Source organism: Pteropus medius, unplaced genomic scaffold (assembly GCF_902729225.1).
Source record: "Pteropus medius unplaced genomic scaffold, Ma_sr-lr_union100, whole genome shotgun sequence".
NCBI lineage: Eukaryota > Metazoa > Chordata > Mammalia > Chiroptera > Pteropodidae > Pteropus > Pteropus medius.
Genome location: NW_024352783.1, coordinates 11,294,075 through 11,316,632, shown reverse-complemented (window position 1 = coordinate 11,316,632; position 22,558 = coordinate 11,294,075). Strand labels below are relative to the sequence as shown.

Sequence of the window (22,558 nt, the reverse complement as noted above, 5' to 3'; positions counted from 1 at the left end):
AGGGAGAAGGAAAAAAAATAAAATTCTAATGGAACAAAAAGTTAATCTGACTTCAAACTTCTTGCAATTCTGACAAAAGATATTTGAAAAGAGGCTAGTTTTAAAGGGAAAAAATCATGTTAAAAGAATTAGAAGAATCTATGCCTAGATAAATTATTTACTTATGCAAGAAACTTACATTTTCATTTATGAAAACCCCCCAAAAATCATGAAAATAAAGCAGGATATAGCAGCTGAGATGAATCCATGTACAGAAGTTTTCAAAGGAACTTCACGATAAACATTGGTGGAAAAGATTAAAACTTATTTAACTAGAGCTCAGTGTAAATAACTATCTCTGGAAAGTTTATTAAATAATCATTATGTAAAATAATAACACTTAAATAATAATCACGATTTGAATATTACATTCCAACATAGAAAATATTGAAAAGAAGAAGAGTTCTGAAACAAGTAACATAGATCTTTCATACAGTGTTTCAGAGCATAGAACCATAAACGGGGGCATGGGGACGTCATGGTAAATTATGACTAATAACAAAATCTTATAAAGGTATTACAGAGAAAAAATGACTAGCCAACTATTTTTTCGAATCACTATTTAATGAATGCTCTAATTGGAATAGTAGAAATAGAATCTAGCAGATAATTCAAAGAATACAACATATGACAAAATTTGCACAAGAGACCATGTTGTATGTTTACCAAAACCCCATTATCTTTCCACCTGTGCACACAGCTATTCTTCTTTTCCCAGCCCCTTTTGTATCTTAGGTGGTATCATATGACTAGTTCTCACCAATGGAATGGGAGTATAGTAAGAAGTCACTGGCTACTGGTGTCCTGTCCTCCATGTTCTCTTTCTTCTCTACCTACTACTGCCAGAAAAAAAAAAAAAAAAAAAACGCTGGGCTCCTGACTAATAAAAAACATTTATTCCATTTTAAGAAAGACAATATAGGGGAAAAATTTTTGCAATACATCACAAAAGGAAATACAAGAGGAAGAGAAGACCATATAATTTTTTGGTAGATGTGAAGAGAGCATTTGATAAAATTTAACATATTTTCTTGACCAACAACATCTATTATTGATTTAAAACTATTTTTAAAAATTTAGAGAAACTATGAATGAGCCTTTAAAGTGGTAGCAAATACTAATTTGAAAGTAATATTTGAAGCAATCGTACAACAAAATAGTATGCTTTTAGAGATATTTCAATTAAAGACAAAATTAATGACTTTAAAATCTTTACCCATTACATACGATGAGAAGCTTAAAGTTGTAATTAGTAAAAAGAAGAAGACAAATACATCATTCACATGTGTTGAAAACCTATAATAATTAACTGATATATTTGAGTTACTATAAAATTCAGCTTTGTAGCTAGATACAAAACAAATATACAAAATTCCTGAATTTTCTTTACATCATAAATGATAAATGATAAAAATTCTATAATGAAATTTCACCTTAAAATAGAAAAGGAAAAGAATGAAGAAGAAGAGAGAAGGGATTGGGCTGAATACAGAGACAAATACAGGATCAATATTAGAAAATTTTAAAACACTGAGTGATGCAGAATAAAAACAGAATATATTGAGAAACATGACATACTAAATTCTACTTAAGAAAATGCAATAGTATATAGTTTTCAAATCTCCTCAAAGAATATATATTATATTGTATTCTGCAATTTTTCTTTGAATATTTGAATTATAGCTGATTCTTTTAATGCTTTTATATTTTTTCATTTTTTTCTTTAATGAAGATATATTTTTTATCAAGAAAAGTATATTAAATAATAAAGAAGAGTTTAGCAGGATAACTAATTCTAAGTAAATATAAAAGCTTTGGGGAAAATACTATTTCTGATCTGACCTACTTAAGTCTACTGGTCTCATTTTACTCCTTCTGTTTAAACAACAGTGCTCCAACATCCTCAGAAACATCTCCCAGGAGTGAGAGCAGTTCCCTTCATGGCTCTGGCCTTTTGACTCTGCTATTGCTATGAAGCCTTTCTGGTTTTTTTTTTTTTTAATTACCTTTTTCTGGTCAAAGGGGGTTCACTGTTCTGTCCTCTAAGAGCTCTTTGAATTCTGATATGTTTTTAATTTTATGTGCATGAGCCTGTCATACCCAATATTACTGCATCAGGCCACACACTGTCTGCCATTCCAAGAAAGTATTTGCATTTCACTAGGAATAGAGAAGTAAAAAGAGGTGAATAAAGGAAAAACCATGGAACTGGAAGTCTCTGCTCCTGCCCAGATTTCAGAACAGTTCATTATTTGGTGGACAAAATAGGCTTTTACTCCTAACTCTCTAAATATCTTTCAGTGGAGAGTATCAAGATGGATTGTTCTGATTTCTGGAAAAAATCCTCCATGACATCTAAACACACCTACCTTGCCATCAACATCAGTATGTGTTGTCTTCATCCTGGCTTCAGAAGCATCTCAAAATAAGCAATGATTCTATTGTGAGTTGAAAGAAATGGCTTCAGCGTATAGATTCTCAGCTACATTTCACCATGTGAATTGCCTGGATTACTTTAATGCTCTGCTGAGACTTGGTGACCAAAAAGCAACTGGATTGTTTATTCAGAATAAACTCTATGATGACTTAGTATTATATTTTAATTAAATTTACTTGAATATATGTTTTTGGCATGCTAATATACTTGAACAGTTCTTTTAATAAAATTAAAGATTCATTTTAGGGATGGACAGGGAATATAATTTTTGGCCAATCCTCCTCATTATCCAAATGAATTGATAGTGGCTTGAAGAGGTTAAGTGACTTTCGTAGGGTCACATAATGAGTGAAAAACCCACCTCTATGACATCAAGGGTATGTTCCACTTGTGAGGCGAGGGCTTTGTAAATCATGGACAACAGGAACATCACGGTTCCTAGTAATGAGGTTACCATAGACCCCGCCCTGAAGCAGCTTGCATATCTTTGCTTGGTTTAAATGTAGCTCTTGCCCTTTTGCTCCCGCTTTCCCATGGAGATGACCTTTCCAGAATCATGTGATTTCCCTGGCATGTTACTGGTGTCTTGTATCTCTGGTCTTAGTTCTCCTTCTCTCTCTTAGTATGGTGTTTGCTTTAGTCTCTAATCTCTGTAAGCCAACCATTCAGCATGGCTTGGACCCCTTCTCTCCTGAGGCCTGGGCTGCAGATTATTGCTAAATTTTTGTGCTGAGATTAGACCTTAGGCCTCCTAATTCTTAGAGCATTGTTATCTGCTCACCCCATACTCTTATCTTCAAAAAAACTAGTTATAGACTTGAACCTCTGGAATGAGGCTATCCAAAGACTGGTGCTTTATAAATTAGAAATAATTTTTTAAAAATCTTCCCTGATTGTTAATTCTGGATTTTCTTTCCTTTGGTATCTGAAATTAGAATTGAGGTACATTACAAATAATTAGGTCAGGTTGCCTTGAATTTACAAAGAGGAAGACTGATAATTCTTAGCAAAGAAGCTTTAGGGAAAAGTGCAATACCTGTATTCCCAGCTCCAGGGTTGGTAGCTGGGTATGGAGTCATGCTCAGTTACCCTGCAATCATATAAAGAGTGGGTGGGCCCATGACAACAACATCATCATGCTAAATGTCAGGAGCCCAATCAGGGCAAGTCTCTGGATGGTGGAGTTGAGAGGTGCTCTAAGGAGCCCCTGCTACCCTACATAGGAATCGAGAGCTATTAGTAAAGACTTGGGAGGATCACGAAGCAAGGATCACTCAGCTGAGCAGAATTAGAAGGGCAGTTAGGACCATTTAGGCCATCATGACTCGTCTCCTGAGCTTGAAATATTCGCCCTCTGCTCACAGACACATTTCGGCACCTTGTTGGGACTTGGAACTTTGCATAAGTCCTCTTGGCTCTGCTCCTAACCTCCTGGGCAATACACCTAACTCAATATTCTTGTTAGTCTCAGTGCTTTGCAATTCTTGTACTGCTGCCCGAAATAACATTAGGGCCTCCAGAGCCCTTTATTAAAATGCAAACACCACAGGAAATGTTATAATTTATAAAGACTTTGGCTGGAATCTTACCTTAGAGCTAGTTAAGAGCATAAGCATGGTATAAAATGTACGGTGTGGAGAAAGAGTGCTGATGGAAATCGCAGAAGATAAACCCAGCAACTTCTTTGTGTCTTTGAAGAGAATGTTGACACCAAGGTGATCACATTTTCAGGCATGTTATAAAGTAGAGAGAGGAAGAGAATGCAGTGGACAACAGAATAGGCTGCAAAATGATGTTTGAGGCCCAAATAGAGAAACTGAATATAAGATGATGAAATTTTCCAAGGTAGAGGGAATACCTAAACTAGAGATGGGTCTTAAGTGTTATGGATGTGGACTATTCTGAGAAAAAGGAAAATAAAACAACTACTTTTTACCTGCACTTGTCATACCTAGACTGAGAATGATGTTGATAAAAACACTAACAAAATAAACTGCAAAATTCACAAAGGGGTCATGAACAAATCATGATGTTTAATTTTAAAAATAACTCAGAAAACATGAGAATAGGGAGAGATTGTGATCAGCCATTGGTTTGTTTGCTGCCCTCCCCTAGCCCTATTGCCAAATGGTGGCTAAGGGATCCCATTTCTATTTGTCAAGGAGCCACAAGATAGCCTCTTCACCTTCATCACCACATTCTAGGTAGCTACTGCCAAATCAATAGAAACAGAGATGCAGCTTATCTGCCATTCCAACTCAAATGATCTTTGAGAAAAGCAGGGAAGAGCTAGGGTCAAAGGAAAGATTCTGTTGGAGACAGATATTGCTCAATACAAAGAAACTCTTTGTAAAAAGAGATGAATTAAAATTGTCCAACAATGAAATAAGTTTAGTTTGTGAAGTAAAGAGTCTTCTAACAATTTACATTTTCAGGGGGAGGCTGTTCAATCATTTGTCAGAGGGAATCCTGTGTAATTGGGACTATGGCTCTTTCCAGACCATGAAATCTGTGGTTAAATAGAGGAAAATACAATCTACTGTAAACCCACCATTCAGAGGTTTAAGCCTCTGGACTCCAAACTGTAAGAACCTCCAGACCCATGGGGCTTGCTGAGACCTGGTGATATCCTCATCCAAAAGGATGGCACAGTTGAAAAGAGACCCCTGGTGGATCCTATACACCTTAAAGAAGAGAAAGTCAAATTATAGAAAGGGAAGATCAGTCAGTACATTCTGGATTCTTCTGAGCAGTAAGCAGAACAAAACCATTTTAACACAAAAGGCCACTTGATTAAAATCAGCTGACGTTTATTGACTGCTTTTTCATTTGTCATCATGGGGCTAGGCACTTAATCTTCAAGAGAAGCCTGAAGGCAGATAGATACTAGTGATGCCATAATTTATAGTTGAAGAAACTAAAGCAACACAGTCAGCTGTTGGACATAGGTCCAGTTGATGCTAAGCACCTTCTGGTGGTACTGAATATAATTTCTAGAAGGAACTGAATATAATATACAGTTGACTCAATAGTCTCCAGATTTGGAAGAGTGGATTTGAAAGGTTGCCACAGCCAACTCTTTCTGTCCCATGAACTTCACCATTTGTTCAATCACAGTGACCTGTAAGAATTCGTGGAGTTCACATCTCTGTTCTCAGCATGTACCACAGGTTCCAGCCCATAAGAAGATCTACAGCAAGTGTGAGAAGTCAAAAAACAAATGTGTGTCTCTGGCCTGGCGATTGTCCACACTGGTTGCGTATGAACTTCACTGGGCCTCACCTACAGAGTGGTGCCTCAGAATGGGTAATTTTTATAGCTTGACAGAGACTTCTAAAGCACAGAATCATCATAGACAAGTCTAGCTGAACCTTGGAGAGTTTACTCCTGAGTTCCAGTGCTGTTTTTCTCACCTAAGCCAGAGTGAGTTTCTAACTTTGTACTAAAAAGGGAGAGAAAGAATGTACCAATTAGACAGATGAAAGAAAGAAAGCAGTATGATTTTAGCATATATTTCAAACATTACCTATTATATCTTGTAATCCAGGAAGATCCCATGCTTTACCATTGGAGCCATTGTTCATTCACATTCCTCTTATTAACAGAGTCTCTCTGGTTTGGAACCCTGAACTGGTCAGAAAAATTTAATTTCCTGGTAGTAAGATAAAAATGTTTATTAAAAAGAAATGACATTTAGTATTCTCTTTAATAATCTCACTGGATCCTTCAGGCCTCTGAATATCAAATGCCTGTTGCAAATTGATATGCTTATCATTTTGGAGGAACAAAAGTTCTCCTGAAGGAATAGACTTTTGGCAGCTTTGACTTCATTATATTTTTCCACAAAATAAAAATTAAGATGAATATGAGTGGTGACACCTAAATCAAGTCACAGATCTAGCCTCTGAATTCCTGGGCCTATGTTCTGGTCATTTTCCTATTGCTCATTTTCTCTGTGAACTTGCCCAAACCTCAGGATGCCTTGGGACTCTGGTATCTTCTATGAAATGAGAGGCAAGTGGGAGATGCTGTGGGGCCTTCCAGTTTTGATATTACAAGATCATGAATCACTACTGATGAGGAAATCATAATAGTTTATAGACATGTTACACAGTGTGGGAAGATCTAACTAGATGTGGAGTCAGCATGACATATTTCTGGTCATGGCTAGATGATCTAGAGCAAACATTTGGGCCTATTTTATGCATCAGTTCAACCATGTACACAAGGGTATGTGAGGTGAGAAAATGACTATAAGATCTTTTGAAAGTTTAATGAGTAGAGACTGGAAGTGCTTTAAAGAAGCTGAGGTATTTACTGCTTCCAAAATGCCCATGTGGGAGTTGTTTTTTTGTTTGGGGAAGTCCTTGGTTTGGGGTAAACATAGACTCATTATTCACCTGAGTGCGGATGTTGAAACGGGTTCCTGTTCAGGCAGAGTACACCAAATGCTGCATTTCCAAAGAACTTTCACTTAAGGGAAATAAGTAAGTAAATAAATAAATAAATAAACACCTTTTTTTTCCCCCTGTGGATCTCTATCATTCCAGATTATTGCTTATCTTTCTGAGAGGAGGCAACTGTGTGTCTGTGTGTGTGTTTGAGTGATTACATGTTTATGTTCATGTAAAAGAGAAAACCTGGGAAAATGTATTGCACCATAAATGTGCAGGCCTAGGCAACTGTGTTTGTTCTACCTAAAAGTCAGACTGCAAACAAATGTACCAGCTTGCTTTTCTACACTTTAGACTGGATTGATATCAGTCTCCAGGCAAAGGTATTTAAAACTGAGTAGTTTCAAATACACTGGTTTTAGATTATTGTATATGTTCTTAGTAAAATGAGTACAAGAGTACATTCCTGCCATCAAAGACGAAAGTTTCTCTTCCAAAGCACAGATATTCCCAGTACCAGTCACTGTAGCCAATCTGTGCTCCTCTGTCAAGGGCAAGAGAGTCACTTACTTGCTGGAAGACACTTTAGACTGTGATACTGAGGGCACAGGAGGAAGGTGCTTGAGAAAGGGCAGGAGCACTACAAAAGCCATCTGGTGCAAAGGCAATCTGCCAGATGTTGATATATGGCAATGCCTTATATCAACTTCAGAGGATTATATTAACAGATAAACATACTGCTAGGTAAACCAATAAACAATTTGTTTCCTCCTAACTTTTGTATGTCCATATGAAACAAATAAACCCGAGTAGTAGCAGGCTCTTATTTGTTGGCCCTGGATGACCCAGCCTTTGGCTGATTTTTGAATCATTAGAGCAACAGTGAGAACTTACTCAAAGGATTTTATTTTAGCATGCCTTTCTTTGAACTGTCCATGGCCAAATCTCCTCATTTTCCCCATATGAAAGGAAACGCCACCCTTCAGGAGATTTCTGCACAAAGAGTGAGACCTGTAACTAATTATTCTATATTAGAAGATGGACAGGCTGCACTTGGGTTCCCAGAGGTTACTGGATTGGGGGCCCTGGGGATTATGGAATCATCTTTTGAAGCCAGTTCTCTTCCAAAGTACATTGGGAAACAGCATAACTGGAAAAATGTGATCATTTTGAAACCTAGTTGGATTATCTAAACTTTAATATAAAGATGATTTGTAAAACATCTGTGCCTCATATGGCTAAAGCCAGGGAAAATATTCAGCTAGAATTACATTTATTTCACATCTGCAACTAAAAAAATGTTCTATTATTATTCTCTCTCTTGGGAAGAATCCATCCACATGGCCACATGGTAAAATATAGTGTACCTCTTTTCTTATTACACACTTTATTTTCATTAGAGCTCCATATACCTCATTCTCATGATTTATTAATGACCTCTGTATTTCTCAAAAGCAGACAGCACTATGTTGTATTTAGTCTCTCCATTAGATAGATAAGGAAACCAAGACATGCAGACTAACATTACCTCTGTCAATACAATTCAAGTGATCTGAGGTAAAGTCTACAGTTTCTCCTACTCTCAGGATAGTTGCTACATCCTCTTCAATGTCAAACACAATTGCATTGCATGGAATCAAAAGGTAGAGAACATGAATACATACTATTTAATAAATGTCTAAGTTTTCTAGCAAGGCACTGGTAGGCAGCTATGAACATGTTCTCAAATTAGTTCATGCAAAATTAGTTTTATTGTATGTATCAACCCTTGCTGTAAGTCTACACAAAACAAGTATTTTCTTCAGAACAATCACAAAGTACAGGATTCAATTGCTTGAAGACATCCCAGTTCTATTATAATGCCAGGATAACATAGTTCTGAAATAGATCCTTCAAATTTTCACAATCAACTGCCTATAATCTACAGAACATATTGGGTAACATTTCCACAGAATTCTTTTACTTTTCTCTCATAGGCAACTCAAAAAAAGAAACTTTGTAAATAGTCAAACTAGTAATTAATATTAGGATGGCAGTTGATATTTATTGAGTATTCCCTGTGGGCTGAACACTGTGCTCAACACTCTATATAAATAACTGCATTTTTTCTCTTAACAACTATAAGAGGTTTGGGGGAGAGTAATGTTGTACTCAGGAGGTAATTTACATGAGATATTCGAGGTAGAAGAGTTAGGATTTGAATCTAAATCTAATTTACCTTAAACTTTAGACCTGTACTCCCTGATACAATAGCTACTAGCCCCATGTAGCTATTTACATTTAAATATAACTAAGAAATTCCATTCCTCAGTCATACTAGCCACATTTAAAGTGCTCAAAAGCCACACTTCAAGTGTTCAAAAGCCACACATAACTAATGACAACTGTTTTTACAGCACAGGTATAAACCTCTCGACTCTCACAGGCAGTTCTTTCAGAGAGCCCTGAACTAGAGTACTGTATACTCCCTTTCCTATAGGCTATCTACCACAAGTTAAAGAGAGTCACCAACTGTCTCCAAACTTCCTCACTTATGTGGCAAGGAGGGGATGAAGAGGAGGCCGTACAATGTAAATTCTGGAAATAAATACATTGGCAAATTTCAATCATCCCTGTCCTCTAAAGAAAAATACAACTCAACTGTTGTATCTTCTATGATAGTTTTCTAAATTCTCTCCACTTCAACCAGAGGAGAGGAGAGGAGAGATGGGAAATGGTAACTAATGTGTATTGAGTTCCATTATGGGCACACATAATCTCCTTTAATCTCTTCAATGGTAAATATGAGAGTATATTATTATGCCCAGTTTCCCATGAGGAAAATAATGCAAATTACTTATACAAATCTCCAAATATAGCCCAATCCTTAGAGAATATAAAACATTAGCATTGAAAAGTCAAGAGCGCACAAGTACAACATACTAGACCTCCCAGGAGTATGCTCAAGGTTGTTACTCAGAACTATGGGGAATAACTTCATGCTTTGTTTACCATTCAAAAAATATATTGAAACATCTATGTAGCAAATAGTATTACCATCAGGCCAGCTATTCTAATATATTAAAAAGTTAAATTATTTTTAAATTCTGTTATATTTTCTATATGGTATAGACTAGGAGACAAAAACTTAAATACCAAGAGGGATTGTGTAGAAAAGGTAAATGAATGAAATCGAAGGCTGTAAGCCATCAATTATAAGGATCAGCAGCATCTTCATTCCCTGGGATCCTGTTAGAAATGCAAATTCTCAGCAGCATCTGCATCACCTGAACCATGTTAGAAATGCAAATTCTTTATTCTTTGATTTAATGAATCAAAACTCTGGGGCAAGATCCTGCAATTTATGTTTTAACAAGACCTACAGATATTTCTGATTCAAGCCAAAGTTTGAGCATGCCTAATTTAAGCAGTGGGAGTGTTGAAGAGTGTGATGAATGGAGAATGCACACCCCATCTGAAGGTGCAGCCTCTACCCAATTCCAACAACTTATTGTCATATTGGAATGAAGAGCTAGTGTAGCCAGATCTTCCTGTGACTAAAATATCATTAATAGGGCAGAACAGGACATGGCTATATGAATTAAGATGCATATTATAACCAAGAGGTGAATGATAATGTACTATTCTATTTCTATACAATATATTTAGTAAACTAAATAGTATGCAGATTAAATGCTACTTATTATCTCATTATCTCTAATATTTTGAAACATACTGTCTCAATAGTATTACAGCAATATTTTGTCTCCTTTAAAATATTTTATTACACATAGATACTGTTTGTAAGTTACTTATTTTTAGCACATTGTTTTAGGACTCCAATAGTTAATGAAGATATAAATAATATTGTTAGGAGATATAAAAATAAGTTATATTCTAACAACACTGAATATTTAATAGAAAACACCAATATCACTAAAATTTATCACCAAAGTTCTGGGAGGTGATGTCCTGAAAGAGGATGTTGGGAATTTCTGTTTATCAGTTAAAGTAGTGCTGTTATGAAACAATAAAATAAATATAGTTCACCATGTGTTTGGCAACTGCTAGGTTAGAAATTATTTAATTTTTGAATTTTTTTAAAACTTTTAAATTCTCAATATTTTCAATTTTTTCCATAAACTGAAACTTTATTAAATTTCTTTTTAAATCTCTGTTTCAAATTGACCTAATTTTATTGGACTCCATGAAAGAGTTTATCTTTTATAAAAATTTTATAAAGTGTTTCAGGTCTACAAAAAGTATAAAAATAATGTAATAATTGTTTATGCATTAACTATTCCAATTAATAAATAAAACTTTGCAAATATTGTTGAAGTCTTTGGTATACCCATCTTCATTCTCATTCCTTCCCTTCTCCCAGAGATAACTACTTTTCTGAATATGTTATTTGTCATTTTATTATTTTAAGTTATACTACGCATGTGTGTCTATCTCCAAGATAAGATATGTTGTTAGGCATATTTTTAAACGTTTTATAAGTGGAATCATCTTGTACATATATTTCCGGCTTTTTTACTCACATTATGTTAATGAGATCTATGTTTGTTAAAAATTACAGATCTAATTCATTTGTTTTCATTGCTAGAAATGTTACATTAAAAATAGTCCATCAAAATTCAGTTATAATGTCCTTCGTCGATGGGCCTTCAAGCTGTCTTCAATTTTGTACTCTTAGAAGTGCTGATGTTTCTATTGAGTATGTGTACGGGTGCTTTTCTAGAAGAGGAATTGTTGGATCATAAGAGCTGTTAGTGGGTCTTTTCATTAGTTTAATGTTGCCATGTTATTTTTCAAGTGGTTATAACGATTTACCTTCCTACAGTAGGGTGTGAGTACTCCCATTTTAATATTTACTTGCCATTACTTGGCAGTGTTAGTCTTTAAAATATTTTTGTCAATCTTGTAGGTTTTAAATGATGTGTTTTTTTTTAAAGAATAAATTTAATCTTTATTATTTATATTCAAGTGAAACTTCCGGACACTAAACACAAATTCAATTATAACATACTTTGTAATAAAGCTAGTTCACTGCCTTTCTACATAACATGATGGAGAAAAATCTTTATCTTTAAAAACGTGAAGTTTCTAGTTAGAACAATTATTTGCACACTAACTCAAAAACTTCTACACAAAAAATAAATGTTATCTATTTTATATTGAGTAACAGAACTTATGTATATATATTTTAATTTTTTCTCTGAATATTTTCTTCTCTCTGGGTGATTTAAGAGCTTAGAAAGGCAAATATTGTAGTAAAACAGCAAAGCTACACTCATATTAGAAAAGAACAGTTTCCTCTCTCTTTACACAGCCCTTGCCTTTTAGAATGATAGCTTCTTCTGTTCATTTCCTTTTCTTACAGCACCAGGAAAGGAAATACAATGGAAAACACCCCAAAAAATCCACACCAAGCAAAAGAAAGGGAATAGAAGTGTCCAGATAATCATTTTTAAAAGATTCCACAGAACATATCTTTAGTATAAAGATACATTCCAGATTGTGTTTCATGAGAAAGCACTCAAAAATCTCACATAATTTTACTAGTGAATTCTAGAAAATATTCAAGGAAGAAATTATGCCAATTTCTATAGTCTCTTTCAGAGGATGGAAGCAGAGGGAATACTTCCTAACTCATTTTGTGAGATCACATTGCCCTAGTACTAAAATCAGGCAGACTTTACAAGAAAACTTCAGACCTATATCACTCATGAACATAGATTTAAAAATCCTTAACAAAGTATTAGTAAATCAAATCCAGCAATATATAAAATATAAACATAATGACCAAGTGGGGTTTATCCCAGACATGCAAGGCTGATTTGACATTGAAAAATCAATTTATGTGATCTACCATATCAACAAGCTAAAACAAATCACTTATTCATACAGATAGATGTAGAAAAAGCATTTGACAAAATCCAATACTCGTTTATGATGAAATCTCTCAGTAAACTCAAAATAGAGTGGAACACTCTCAATTTCTGAAAGAATATCTACAAAACAAACTATAGCTAATATCATACTTAATGGTGAAAAAGTAGATGCTTTGACACTAAGATGAAGAACAAGGCAAGGATATTTCCTCTCACCAATTCTTTTTAACACCATGATGAAGTACTAGTAATGCAATAATACATGAAAAGGAAATAAAAGACATACAGACTGGGAAGGAAGAAGCAAAATCATCTTTTTTCAGAGATACCATGATTTTCTATGTGCAAACTTCAAAAGAATCAACAACAAACTTGTAGAACTAATAAGAGATTATAGCAAGGTTGTAGGCTACAAGGTTAGTATACCAAAGTCAGTTGCTTTCCTGTATACAAACAATGAACAAATAGAATTTGAAATTAAAAACACAATGCCATTTATATAAGCAACCCTGAAAATGAAATATTTAGGTATAACTCTAACGAACAATGTACAATATCAATATAAGAAAAAAAAACTATAAATTAAAATCCCAGCAAGTTATTTTATGGATATCAACACAATAATTCTTAAGTTTATATAAAGAGGCAAAATACCCAGAATAGCCAACACAATACTGAAGAAGAAGAATAAAATTGGAATACTGACACTACCTGACTTCAAGATTTACTTACTATGAAACTACAGTAACCAAGACAGTATGGTACTGGCAAAAGAATAGACAAACATATCTATGGAACTGAATAGAAAACACAGAAATAAACTCATAAATATGCCGATTGATCTTTGACAAAGGAGCAAATGCAATAAAATGGAACAAATTTAGTCTTTTCAACAAATGGTTCTGGAACAATTAGACATCCACATGAAAAAAATAATAATCTAGACCCAAATATTGCACTCTTCACAAAAATTAACTCACAATGGATCACAAACCTAATGTAAAATAGAAACTATAAAACTCCTAAAAGATAATTTAGGAGAAAACTTAAATGACCTTAGGTATGGCAATGACTTTTTAGCTAAAATAGCAAAGATGATATTTAAAAAAATTGATAAACAGTACCTTATTAATATTAAAAACTCTGCTTTGTGAAAGACAATGCCAAAAGAATGGGAAGACAAGTCACAGACTGAAAGAAAATATTTGAAAACCCACATCTGATCAAGAATCATTATCCAAAACATATCCAGAACTCTTAAAACTCAGCAATAAGAAAACAACTTGATTTTTAAAATGGGCTAAGGATCTTAAAAAATACTTCACCAAAGAAGATATTCTGTTTATGAAAGATGTTTTTCATCACATGACACCAGAGAATTGCAAATTAAAACAACAATATGATACCATTACGCATATATTAGAATAGCCAAAATTTGAAGCGCTGACATCGTCAAATGCTGGTGAGAATGTGGAGCAACAGGAATTCGTATTCATCACTGGTAGAAATGCAGTCTTACAGCAACTTTGGAAGACAGTTTGGTAGCATCTTATAAAACTTAACATATTCTTATCATATGATCCAGTAATTGCACTCCTCACTATTTGCCCAAGAGAGTTGAAAATGTATGTTCACACAAAAAACTGCACGTATGTATAGCGACTTTGTTCACAATTGACAAAACTTGGAAGCAACCAATATGTCCTTCCAGTAGGTGAATGAATAAATAAACTATGTTGTATCCAGACAATGGAATATTATTTAGCACCAAAAATAAATGAGCTATTGAGTCATAAAAAGACATGAGGAAATTTAAATATTACTAAGTAAAAGAAACCAATCTGAAAAGGCTATATACTGTATGATCCCAATTATATGACTTTCTGGGAAAGGCAAAATCATGGAGATAGTAAAAAGATTAGTGGTTTCCAGGCTTGGGGAGGGAGAAGGAAAGAAAAGATGGAACACAGCAAATTTTTAAGACTGTGAAATTCTTTATTATACCATAATTATGAATATATATTATTATACATTTGTTCAAAGCCATAAAATGTACAACACCAAAAGTGGAGCATAATATAAACTATGAACTTTGGGTGATTATGATGTGTCAATGTAGGTTCATCAGTTTTTAACAAATATATGATTTTAGTGAGGAATGTTGATTATGGGAAAGGCTATGCATATGTGGAACAGCAAGTGTATGGGAAATTTGTGCACTTTTCTTTCATTTTTTTGTGAATCTAAAACTGCTTTAAAAGTTAATTAAATTAAATTTAAAAACTATAAAGGCAGAGTGAGGCAAAAACAATGTAAATGTGGTCAGTGGCTGTATTGTTGCAGATTCAGGGGTCCCAGGTAGGGGGTATGTGACTCAGGCAGTTGGAAAAAAATGCCAGAAGCCTTAGGCAACTGCAACATAGGTCTTTATTTAGGGTAGGAGCCTTAGGCAACTGCAACATAGCTCTTTATTTGTTATCCAGCAAGGAGACGGCACCCCCTCGCATGGCAGCAGCTGTGCCTTTTGTACACCAGTTAAACAATAGTGCATACTGCCAAGTTAGAAGCCCGTGCATGCACACCCAGCACACAGTTACATAAAGAGAGAAGTGCTGAGTTTCTTCCTCTCTGAAGTTAGCTGCTAAGGGTGTCGGGTGGGAGCCTGACTGTGGTTATCTTTCTTTCTCCACACAGTGTCAAATAATATGTATCATGTGATTTAATAAAAAGGAAGAATAAACAAATAAGGCATTGATTAAAAAAATACAATAATTTTTTAAATTTCAAAAACAAAAGCAGAGAATTTGAAGGCATTGCACCAGAAGGCATCTGGAAATCACTGGCCATGACTGGTAGGTGGCCACTAATATAGGACAAGAGAGAGCAACATTTTTCTGCGTGTTTAGAAGAGTCTTAAATGTGCCCGGATGGAGTGCTTCATGTTGTCCCACAAGTATCTGAGTCTCTGTCCATTTTTTCTCAATATTTTTCTTTTTATTTTTCACATCAGATAATTTCTAAAAATCAATCAAATTCACTGATTATTATTTTTCAAATATTATTTTGAAATCATTTAATAATTTTTGTCAGCTATTAAAATCTACATTTGCTTCTTTTATTATAATTGATATTCTTTATACAGATATCTTATTTGTAGAATTAGTGTTATTATATTTTCTTTTAATTTTTAAACACCATTTCCTTTTATCTTTTAATGTGCAACAGCTGAAAGTCTTTGTGTGCCCAAAGCAATATCTGGGACCACTTGGAGTCAATTTCTATTGACTGCTTTTTCCCTCTGCTGAGTATGGGTCCCACTTTCCTGTTTCTTTGCATGTCATAATTTTCTGTTATTAAAAATAAATGAAGCTATGAGATAATGTATTCTGGATTCTGAAACTTTTGTCTTGAGGGAGTTTTGTTTGTTTATTAACTTGCCTAGGGCTTATCTGTAGACTCTTCTTCCCTGTCAAGTGTGGCCACTGAAGGTTTCCTATGAAATGCCCCAGTGTCTGAATAGCTTAGTGATCAGCTAACAATGGAGGAAAGTTTGTGCTCAAATGTAAGTCAAAATGTAAGACTTCCACTTTATGTGATGCATCTGAGTGTGGGAAAGGGGGCACAATCAAAGTTCAGGTAGTTCTCAGGTCTAACCCTGGCTTTTACTTTCCCTTGGCCCTCATAGGTCTTCCTTGTGCATGCAGAGTCTTCCAAGGGTATGTCTTCCAAGGGTATGTGTAGAGTTTATCTAACCCTCCCAGGGCTCACTAATTTGCAAGGTATTCCCCTTAAGTTTCTGCTTGGTCTGCCACTCATTACAACCAAGACTAACAACCTTAGGCTAGCAGAGCTATGGGGCCTCAGACCCCCATGGTTTTTACCCAAAGTTTCAGCAGCTATTTATTAATAAATATATATATATATATATATATATATATATATATATATATATATATATATATATATATATTTTAGGCGAGGCAACCTTTGGTTGACCTCACAGATTGCAAGGACCTTATAAGGTTACAATCCCTTATTTTTAATTCTTTACACCTACATCACCTGGTCTTCCTAGGTGGTCTCCCATCCAAGTACTAACCAGGCCCGACCCTGCTTAGCTTCCGAGATCAGACAGGATCGGGCTTGTTCAAGGTGGCATGGCTGTAGACTAAATAAACACCTCTTAACTTGTTGTTTACCTTTAGTCCTTCTACAGAAGCCCAAAAAACCAGTTTTTGATAATTTTGCTTAGTTTTAAACTTGGTTTTCTGAGGGAGAAGTTTTGTAATCTTCTTTACCATAGCCAGAAATGCCACTTGTTTTTAATTATAATATGGGTAAATTTACTAAGTTTTCCTTTAAAGTTTGTATTTTTTTTAAAGAAATTCTTCCCTCCCAACCTTAGGTATTAAATATAATCTCCTATATTTCTTTTAGATTTACACTACTTTTCTATACTTATTTAAGTTTTAGTTCACTTGGAATTGACTATTGTGCACAACATGGTATAGATTCCAATTTTATTTTTTTCCTTGGATAATTTATTGTATGTTTGCATATTACTGAACCATAACAGCATGGGCTCTATTTTGCTAAAATCTTTAGCAGTTTTAATATGTAATAGAGTACATTTTCTACCTTCTTCTTTCCTATTTGGCTATTTTTGGCTCTATGCTCTTACATATAAAATTTAGAAGCAGTTTATCTAGTCTGTAATAAATCCTGTTGGACTTTCTTTTGTAATTATATTATATAGAGATTAATCTTGGGAAAATTTATATTTTCATAATAAATATGTTGATTTAAATTTCGATATCAATGTTATAGAATTCTGTAGTTGGTGCCTGTATATGAAGATGTCAGTAATGATGGTCATCCACTCTTAGTAATGTTCTTATGCGGGATTTTGTCTGACAAATTTATTCAAAATATGTTTTTGTACTTTTAAGATTTTTTATATTTTTATAATTAGTATGCATTAATTTCTTTAAAAAATAGGTAAATTATAATATGTTAAGGAGAAAACAACTTAAGAAGTAGACTAAATATGCATCAGTGACTCTTATGATGGAAATAAAATATACACACTTGGTCAAGTCTCATGCAATCTGGTCATGTTCCTAGGCCAATAGGGTAGTCAGTTTTGTAGTCCTGATAAATCAGAATTTTTCTTATTAAAAAGACTTAGGTTAATATACAAAATTTATAAAGAACTCATACAACTCAATCCCCCCCCCAAAAAAAATCTAATAAAAAAAAAGGCAAAGGATCTGAATAGGCATTTCTCCAAAGAGGACATACACATGACCAAAAAATGTTCAATGTCACTAATCATCAGACAAATGCAAATTAAAATCATAAGGAGATATCACTTCATACCCATCAGAATGACTATCATCAATAAATCAAAAAAGGATGTGGAGAGAATGGAATCCTCATGCACTGTAAGTGGGATAACAAATTGCAGCCAGTATGGAAAATAGTTTGGAGTTTTCTTTAAAAATTAAAAATAAAACTACCTTATGACACAGCAATTGTACTTCTGGGTATTTACCCAGGAAAAAACAAAACAGTAGTTCAAAAAGATATATGCAATCCTATGTTCACTGCACCACTATTTACAATAGCTAAGATATGGAAGCAACCTAAGTGCCTATCACAGATGACTGAATAAAGAAGTTGTGGTACATATATATAATGTAATATTACTCAACCTTAAAAAATGAAATCTTACCATTTATAAAAACATGGATAGATCTAGAGGGTATTATGCTAAGTGAAAGAAGTCAGACAGAGAAAGAAAAGTACCATATTTCACTTATATGTGGAATCTAAATACCAAAATAAACTAATAATAACAACAACAAAAATGGAAGCAGACTCATAGACACAGAGAACAAGTTGGTGATTGCCAGATGGGAGGAAGATTGGGGGGCTGGGTGAAAAAAGTGAAGGCATTAAGAAGTACAAGTTGGTAGTTACAAAATAGTAATGGGGATATAAAATACAGCATAGGGAATATAGTCAATAATATTATATGTTTAGTACCAGGTGGGTACTAGACTAATCAAGGGGCATCACTTCGTAAATTATATAATTTTTTAACCACTATACTGTACACCTGAAACTAATATAAAATAATATTTAATGTGAACTCTAATTGAAAAATTAAAATAAAAAATAAAATTTATGTGGGAGATGTTATTTTTATTTAAGACCATCAGAAAAAGAGGATAACCAAGAAAATGATGTCCCAGAAACAAAGTGAAGAATGTATTTTAAAAAGGAGAAAATAATCAACTGTGTTATATGCAGAAAACAGATCCAATAAAGTGAAAATTGAGAAATGATCATTGGATTTGACAACATGAAAATCACTGGTGACTGACAGCGAAGCTTTGGTGTATTGAAGGAGTTGGAAGCCTGATCAGAGTGGGCTCAAGAGAATATAAGAGAAGTGAAGACAATAAGTACAAAACAGCTACTGAGGTCTTTTGTTAAAATATCAACAGAGAAATGGTACAGTAGTCAGAGGGAAATGTGTGATGAAGAGAGAGAAACATTATTGTGTATTTGTATGATGAGAGAATTGATCTATTGCTGAGGGGAAAATTGGTTATATATGAGGAAGAGGAGAACAAGCCAGGAAGCAATATTCTAGAGTAAAAAGTCAAGAATGGGATCACAGGCACAGGGAAAGAGTTTGGCCTTACATAAGTAAAGAGTTCATTTGTTGTGACACAGGGAAGATTCAGAATAATGGTAGAGATACAGAAGATTGAAGACTTTGGTGGGAAGATATGAAGATTCCCTTTTGAAAGTTTCCATTTTGTCAATAGAATAAAAAACATATCATAGAGGAATGAGAGGTACAATGTTGTACCTCTATCTGAGGTCATGCTATGTTATTTCCTGCTTCATGTAACCATCTTCATAAATTTCTATCACCTTTGCCATTAAAGAAAGTTGATAGCCTCTAATAAAAAAAGTAATTGGATTTAAATGCTCATTCTCCTACTTAGTGATTTTTCCTTTATTCTTTTGAACTTTGATTTTCTAATAACATGGGACCAATAGTTTGTAACCTTAGTATTTTTGTAGTTTTAATAAAATCAAGTAAAGCCATGTCCTTTTGGTTTTACTTGTCTCTAATTCCATGCCCTTGGAAGTTGTATCTCTCACCACAATTTCTGCTAATGCCTTAAACTTAAACTTGTATACTTCTCCTGTGTTAAATTTCTACTATGTTATCTATATTTTGTCCCTACATTGACCTAGACACAAAATTTCATTATATATGAATTTCCATGCAATTGAATCATAATTAATTTTATAAAAATTAAGGATGTTCTCAGAGCGCACTGTCATCTGCAATTTTTATTAATTATATACTCGCTAAACTCTGCTTCAAACTCTAAAACTAAAACACTCAACCACATTTTTGCTAAACAAACTAAACCAAACCACACAAAACAAAAAAAGCAAAAGCAAAAAACAAATAAAATGTTAATCACTTTAGAAAGTGATTGATATTATAAAACAGTGTATATATGTTATATGTGTGCGTGTGAAATCTGGTATAATGAATGTCTAGATACTAGCTCAGTGAATGTTCACTTTCTTTTTTCCTTGTTGATTTCTTTTAGCAGTATGAGAATCAATTTTAAGAGCCGATCCCCATGTAGATGCCTCTTAGATAAGTTTCAAGAGTCTTGCCCTCCTCCACCCATTTTCTTTTCATACATCTCATTTTCATCCTGTTGGGGGCAACTAGTGGCAATATTTCAGTGTCACAGGAGTATAAACCCCTTTTTTGGTCATGCTCCATTTCCTGCTAGCCATCTTCCTCAGTATCAACTAGTACTTACAGGGACTAAAAAGTGAGAACAAGTTTCAGAGTTTACAGAATGTAACTACGTTTTTGGAGGCAGCATTTTGTGGTCTTTTTTTTTTGCCAACACATCTGTTCACTATTAGCCCCCATTCAAATGAAGTCATCATGTTTTGTTCATAATTAACCACTGCATGTGAAACAAAGTTTTTAGGATTTCATCATTCTAATGTGTTTGTTCACCATGGAGAATATCCCTCAGCATGTGTCAATGTTAACAGCCCACAGGTTCACTTAGAATCCCTTTCTGTAGGCTGACAGAGATCTAAGATCCTGCATGCATCCACAGGCTTCTCTTTTTAACTACATTTAATGGCTGAGCTCTTCAGTCATCTGACAAATAAAATCAGAAAACAATTCTTGCTCATGGCTTCAAGTTGCAAAGCAACTACTCCCTGTGAGTGTCTACTGTGTGTGTCCCCACCACTATGAAATTATTGTGTACAATCTTTACAACAGATTTGTGAGATTAGTCTTGTTAGAATCTATTTAAAAGTTGAGAAAATAAAACCTTTGAGATCTTTAAAAAATTGCTTTAAAGTTCACAGCTAATAAGTGATTGATCTAAGATTTAATCCCACTAAAACTTGCTGTCTTTCTGCTCACCATGTTACCTACTGGGATATACTGTGAACAAGTGAGCACTTTGCCTTTTATTTCTAATGGAAGACTGAGGAAAGGTTATGAAGGCTCATGCTCACCGAGCAAATCAGAGGGCATGCTGGGTTCCAAGCCCTCAGGCTTACAATGGTTACCTGTTTTCTATATTAGTTAAGGAGGTTAAGAATGTGTTTGAATTTGGGTCCAAATCTCAGCATTTACAAGCTGTTTAATTTGAAGCAAGTCATTTTTTCTGAGTATCAGAATTCTCACTTATAAAACAAGAATGAAAATGAGAATTCTACATACTACGTGACCATTGTCAGAATCCAATTCCTTCCCTGTTAAGATGACAGATACAAATTTTCAAGGATGCCAACTACATTTGAGATCAAATTAGACAATACATGTTACATATCTTGGTCAAACCATGTGAATGGTCTTATGGTTTCATCTTGTAAACCACAAGAATTCCTCCCTGACACTTAAGCACAATAAATATAATTTTCCTATAATTTTCCATGTAAAATTAAATCTGGGAGGACATTTAGTCATTTGATTAATTGGAATGTTCTCCCCTCCTTGGCATTATTTGAAGATGGACCTCTAGTTTCCAGTCTATCATTCACAGATATGCCCTCTGATATAAAGATGCCCATTTTCCAAGGCTCCCACTTATGTCCCTTTTCACTGACTACCAGTCAGGCCAAATGCAACCACCTCCTTCTTCACTACAGCTCCCAAGGCTGTGGACCTCAGCATGTAGACCTCTAAGTTTCTAGTCCTGCTATTTTGAACTCACAGTTCCTTTGTCTTTCATTGTTGGAATCCAACTTCCTTCCAGGGCTTGCCATGCCTATCTTTTATCCTTGGAGTATAAAAGCTTCCATTGTTCATCCTCTGAGCACATTCATACATGTTCTTCTGAATAAGCAACCACTGAGCAAAATGCTGACACAGACCAAGCTGAAAATCACTGGTTTGGAGCAATATGGAGCATCTGATGAGGAGGCATCCAACTCTTGGCAGCAGCTGATTGTTTTCTTGAGTGAATATGTTTCTATGTTCCCAGAACTTCCAAATGCAAATACTGCTGACATTGGCTGAGGAAAAAGATCCCAGAACCTGGAACACAAAACCTCACTAAATATCCTATGGGAAGAGGAGAAATATTAGCTTTCACTGTTTCGTGAATTAAGTCTATTGCATCCAGATTTCTGGTTAAGATGGCAGAAAAGGTAAACTTTGAGATTACCTCCTTTCATGATTACATCAAAATTACAACCAACTTATAGAACAACCTTCATGAGATCCACTTGAA

At 34.5% G+C, this 22,558-nt stretch overlaps 1 pseudogene; it reads right to left on the bottom strand.

Annotated features, from left to right (window-relative positions):
- Positions 1-16,796: 16,796 nt before the first annotated feature.
- Positions 16,797-16,915, bottom strand: LOC120589996 (uncharacterized; annotated as a pseudogene).
- Positions 16,916-22,558: the final 5,643 nt, after the last annotated feature.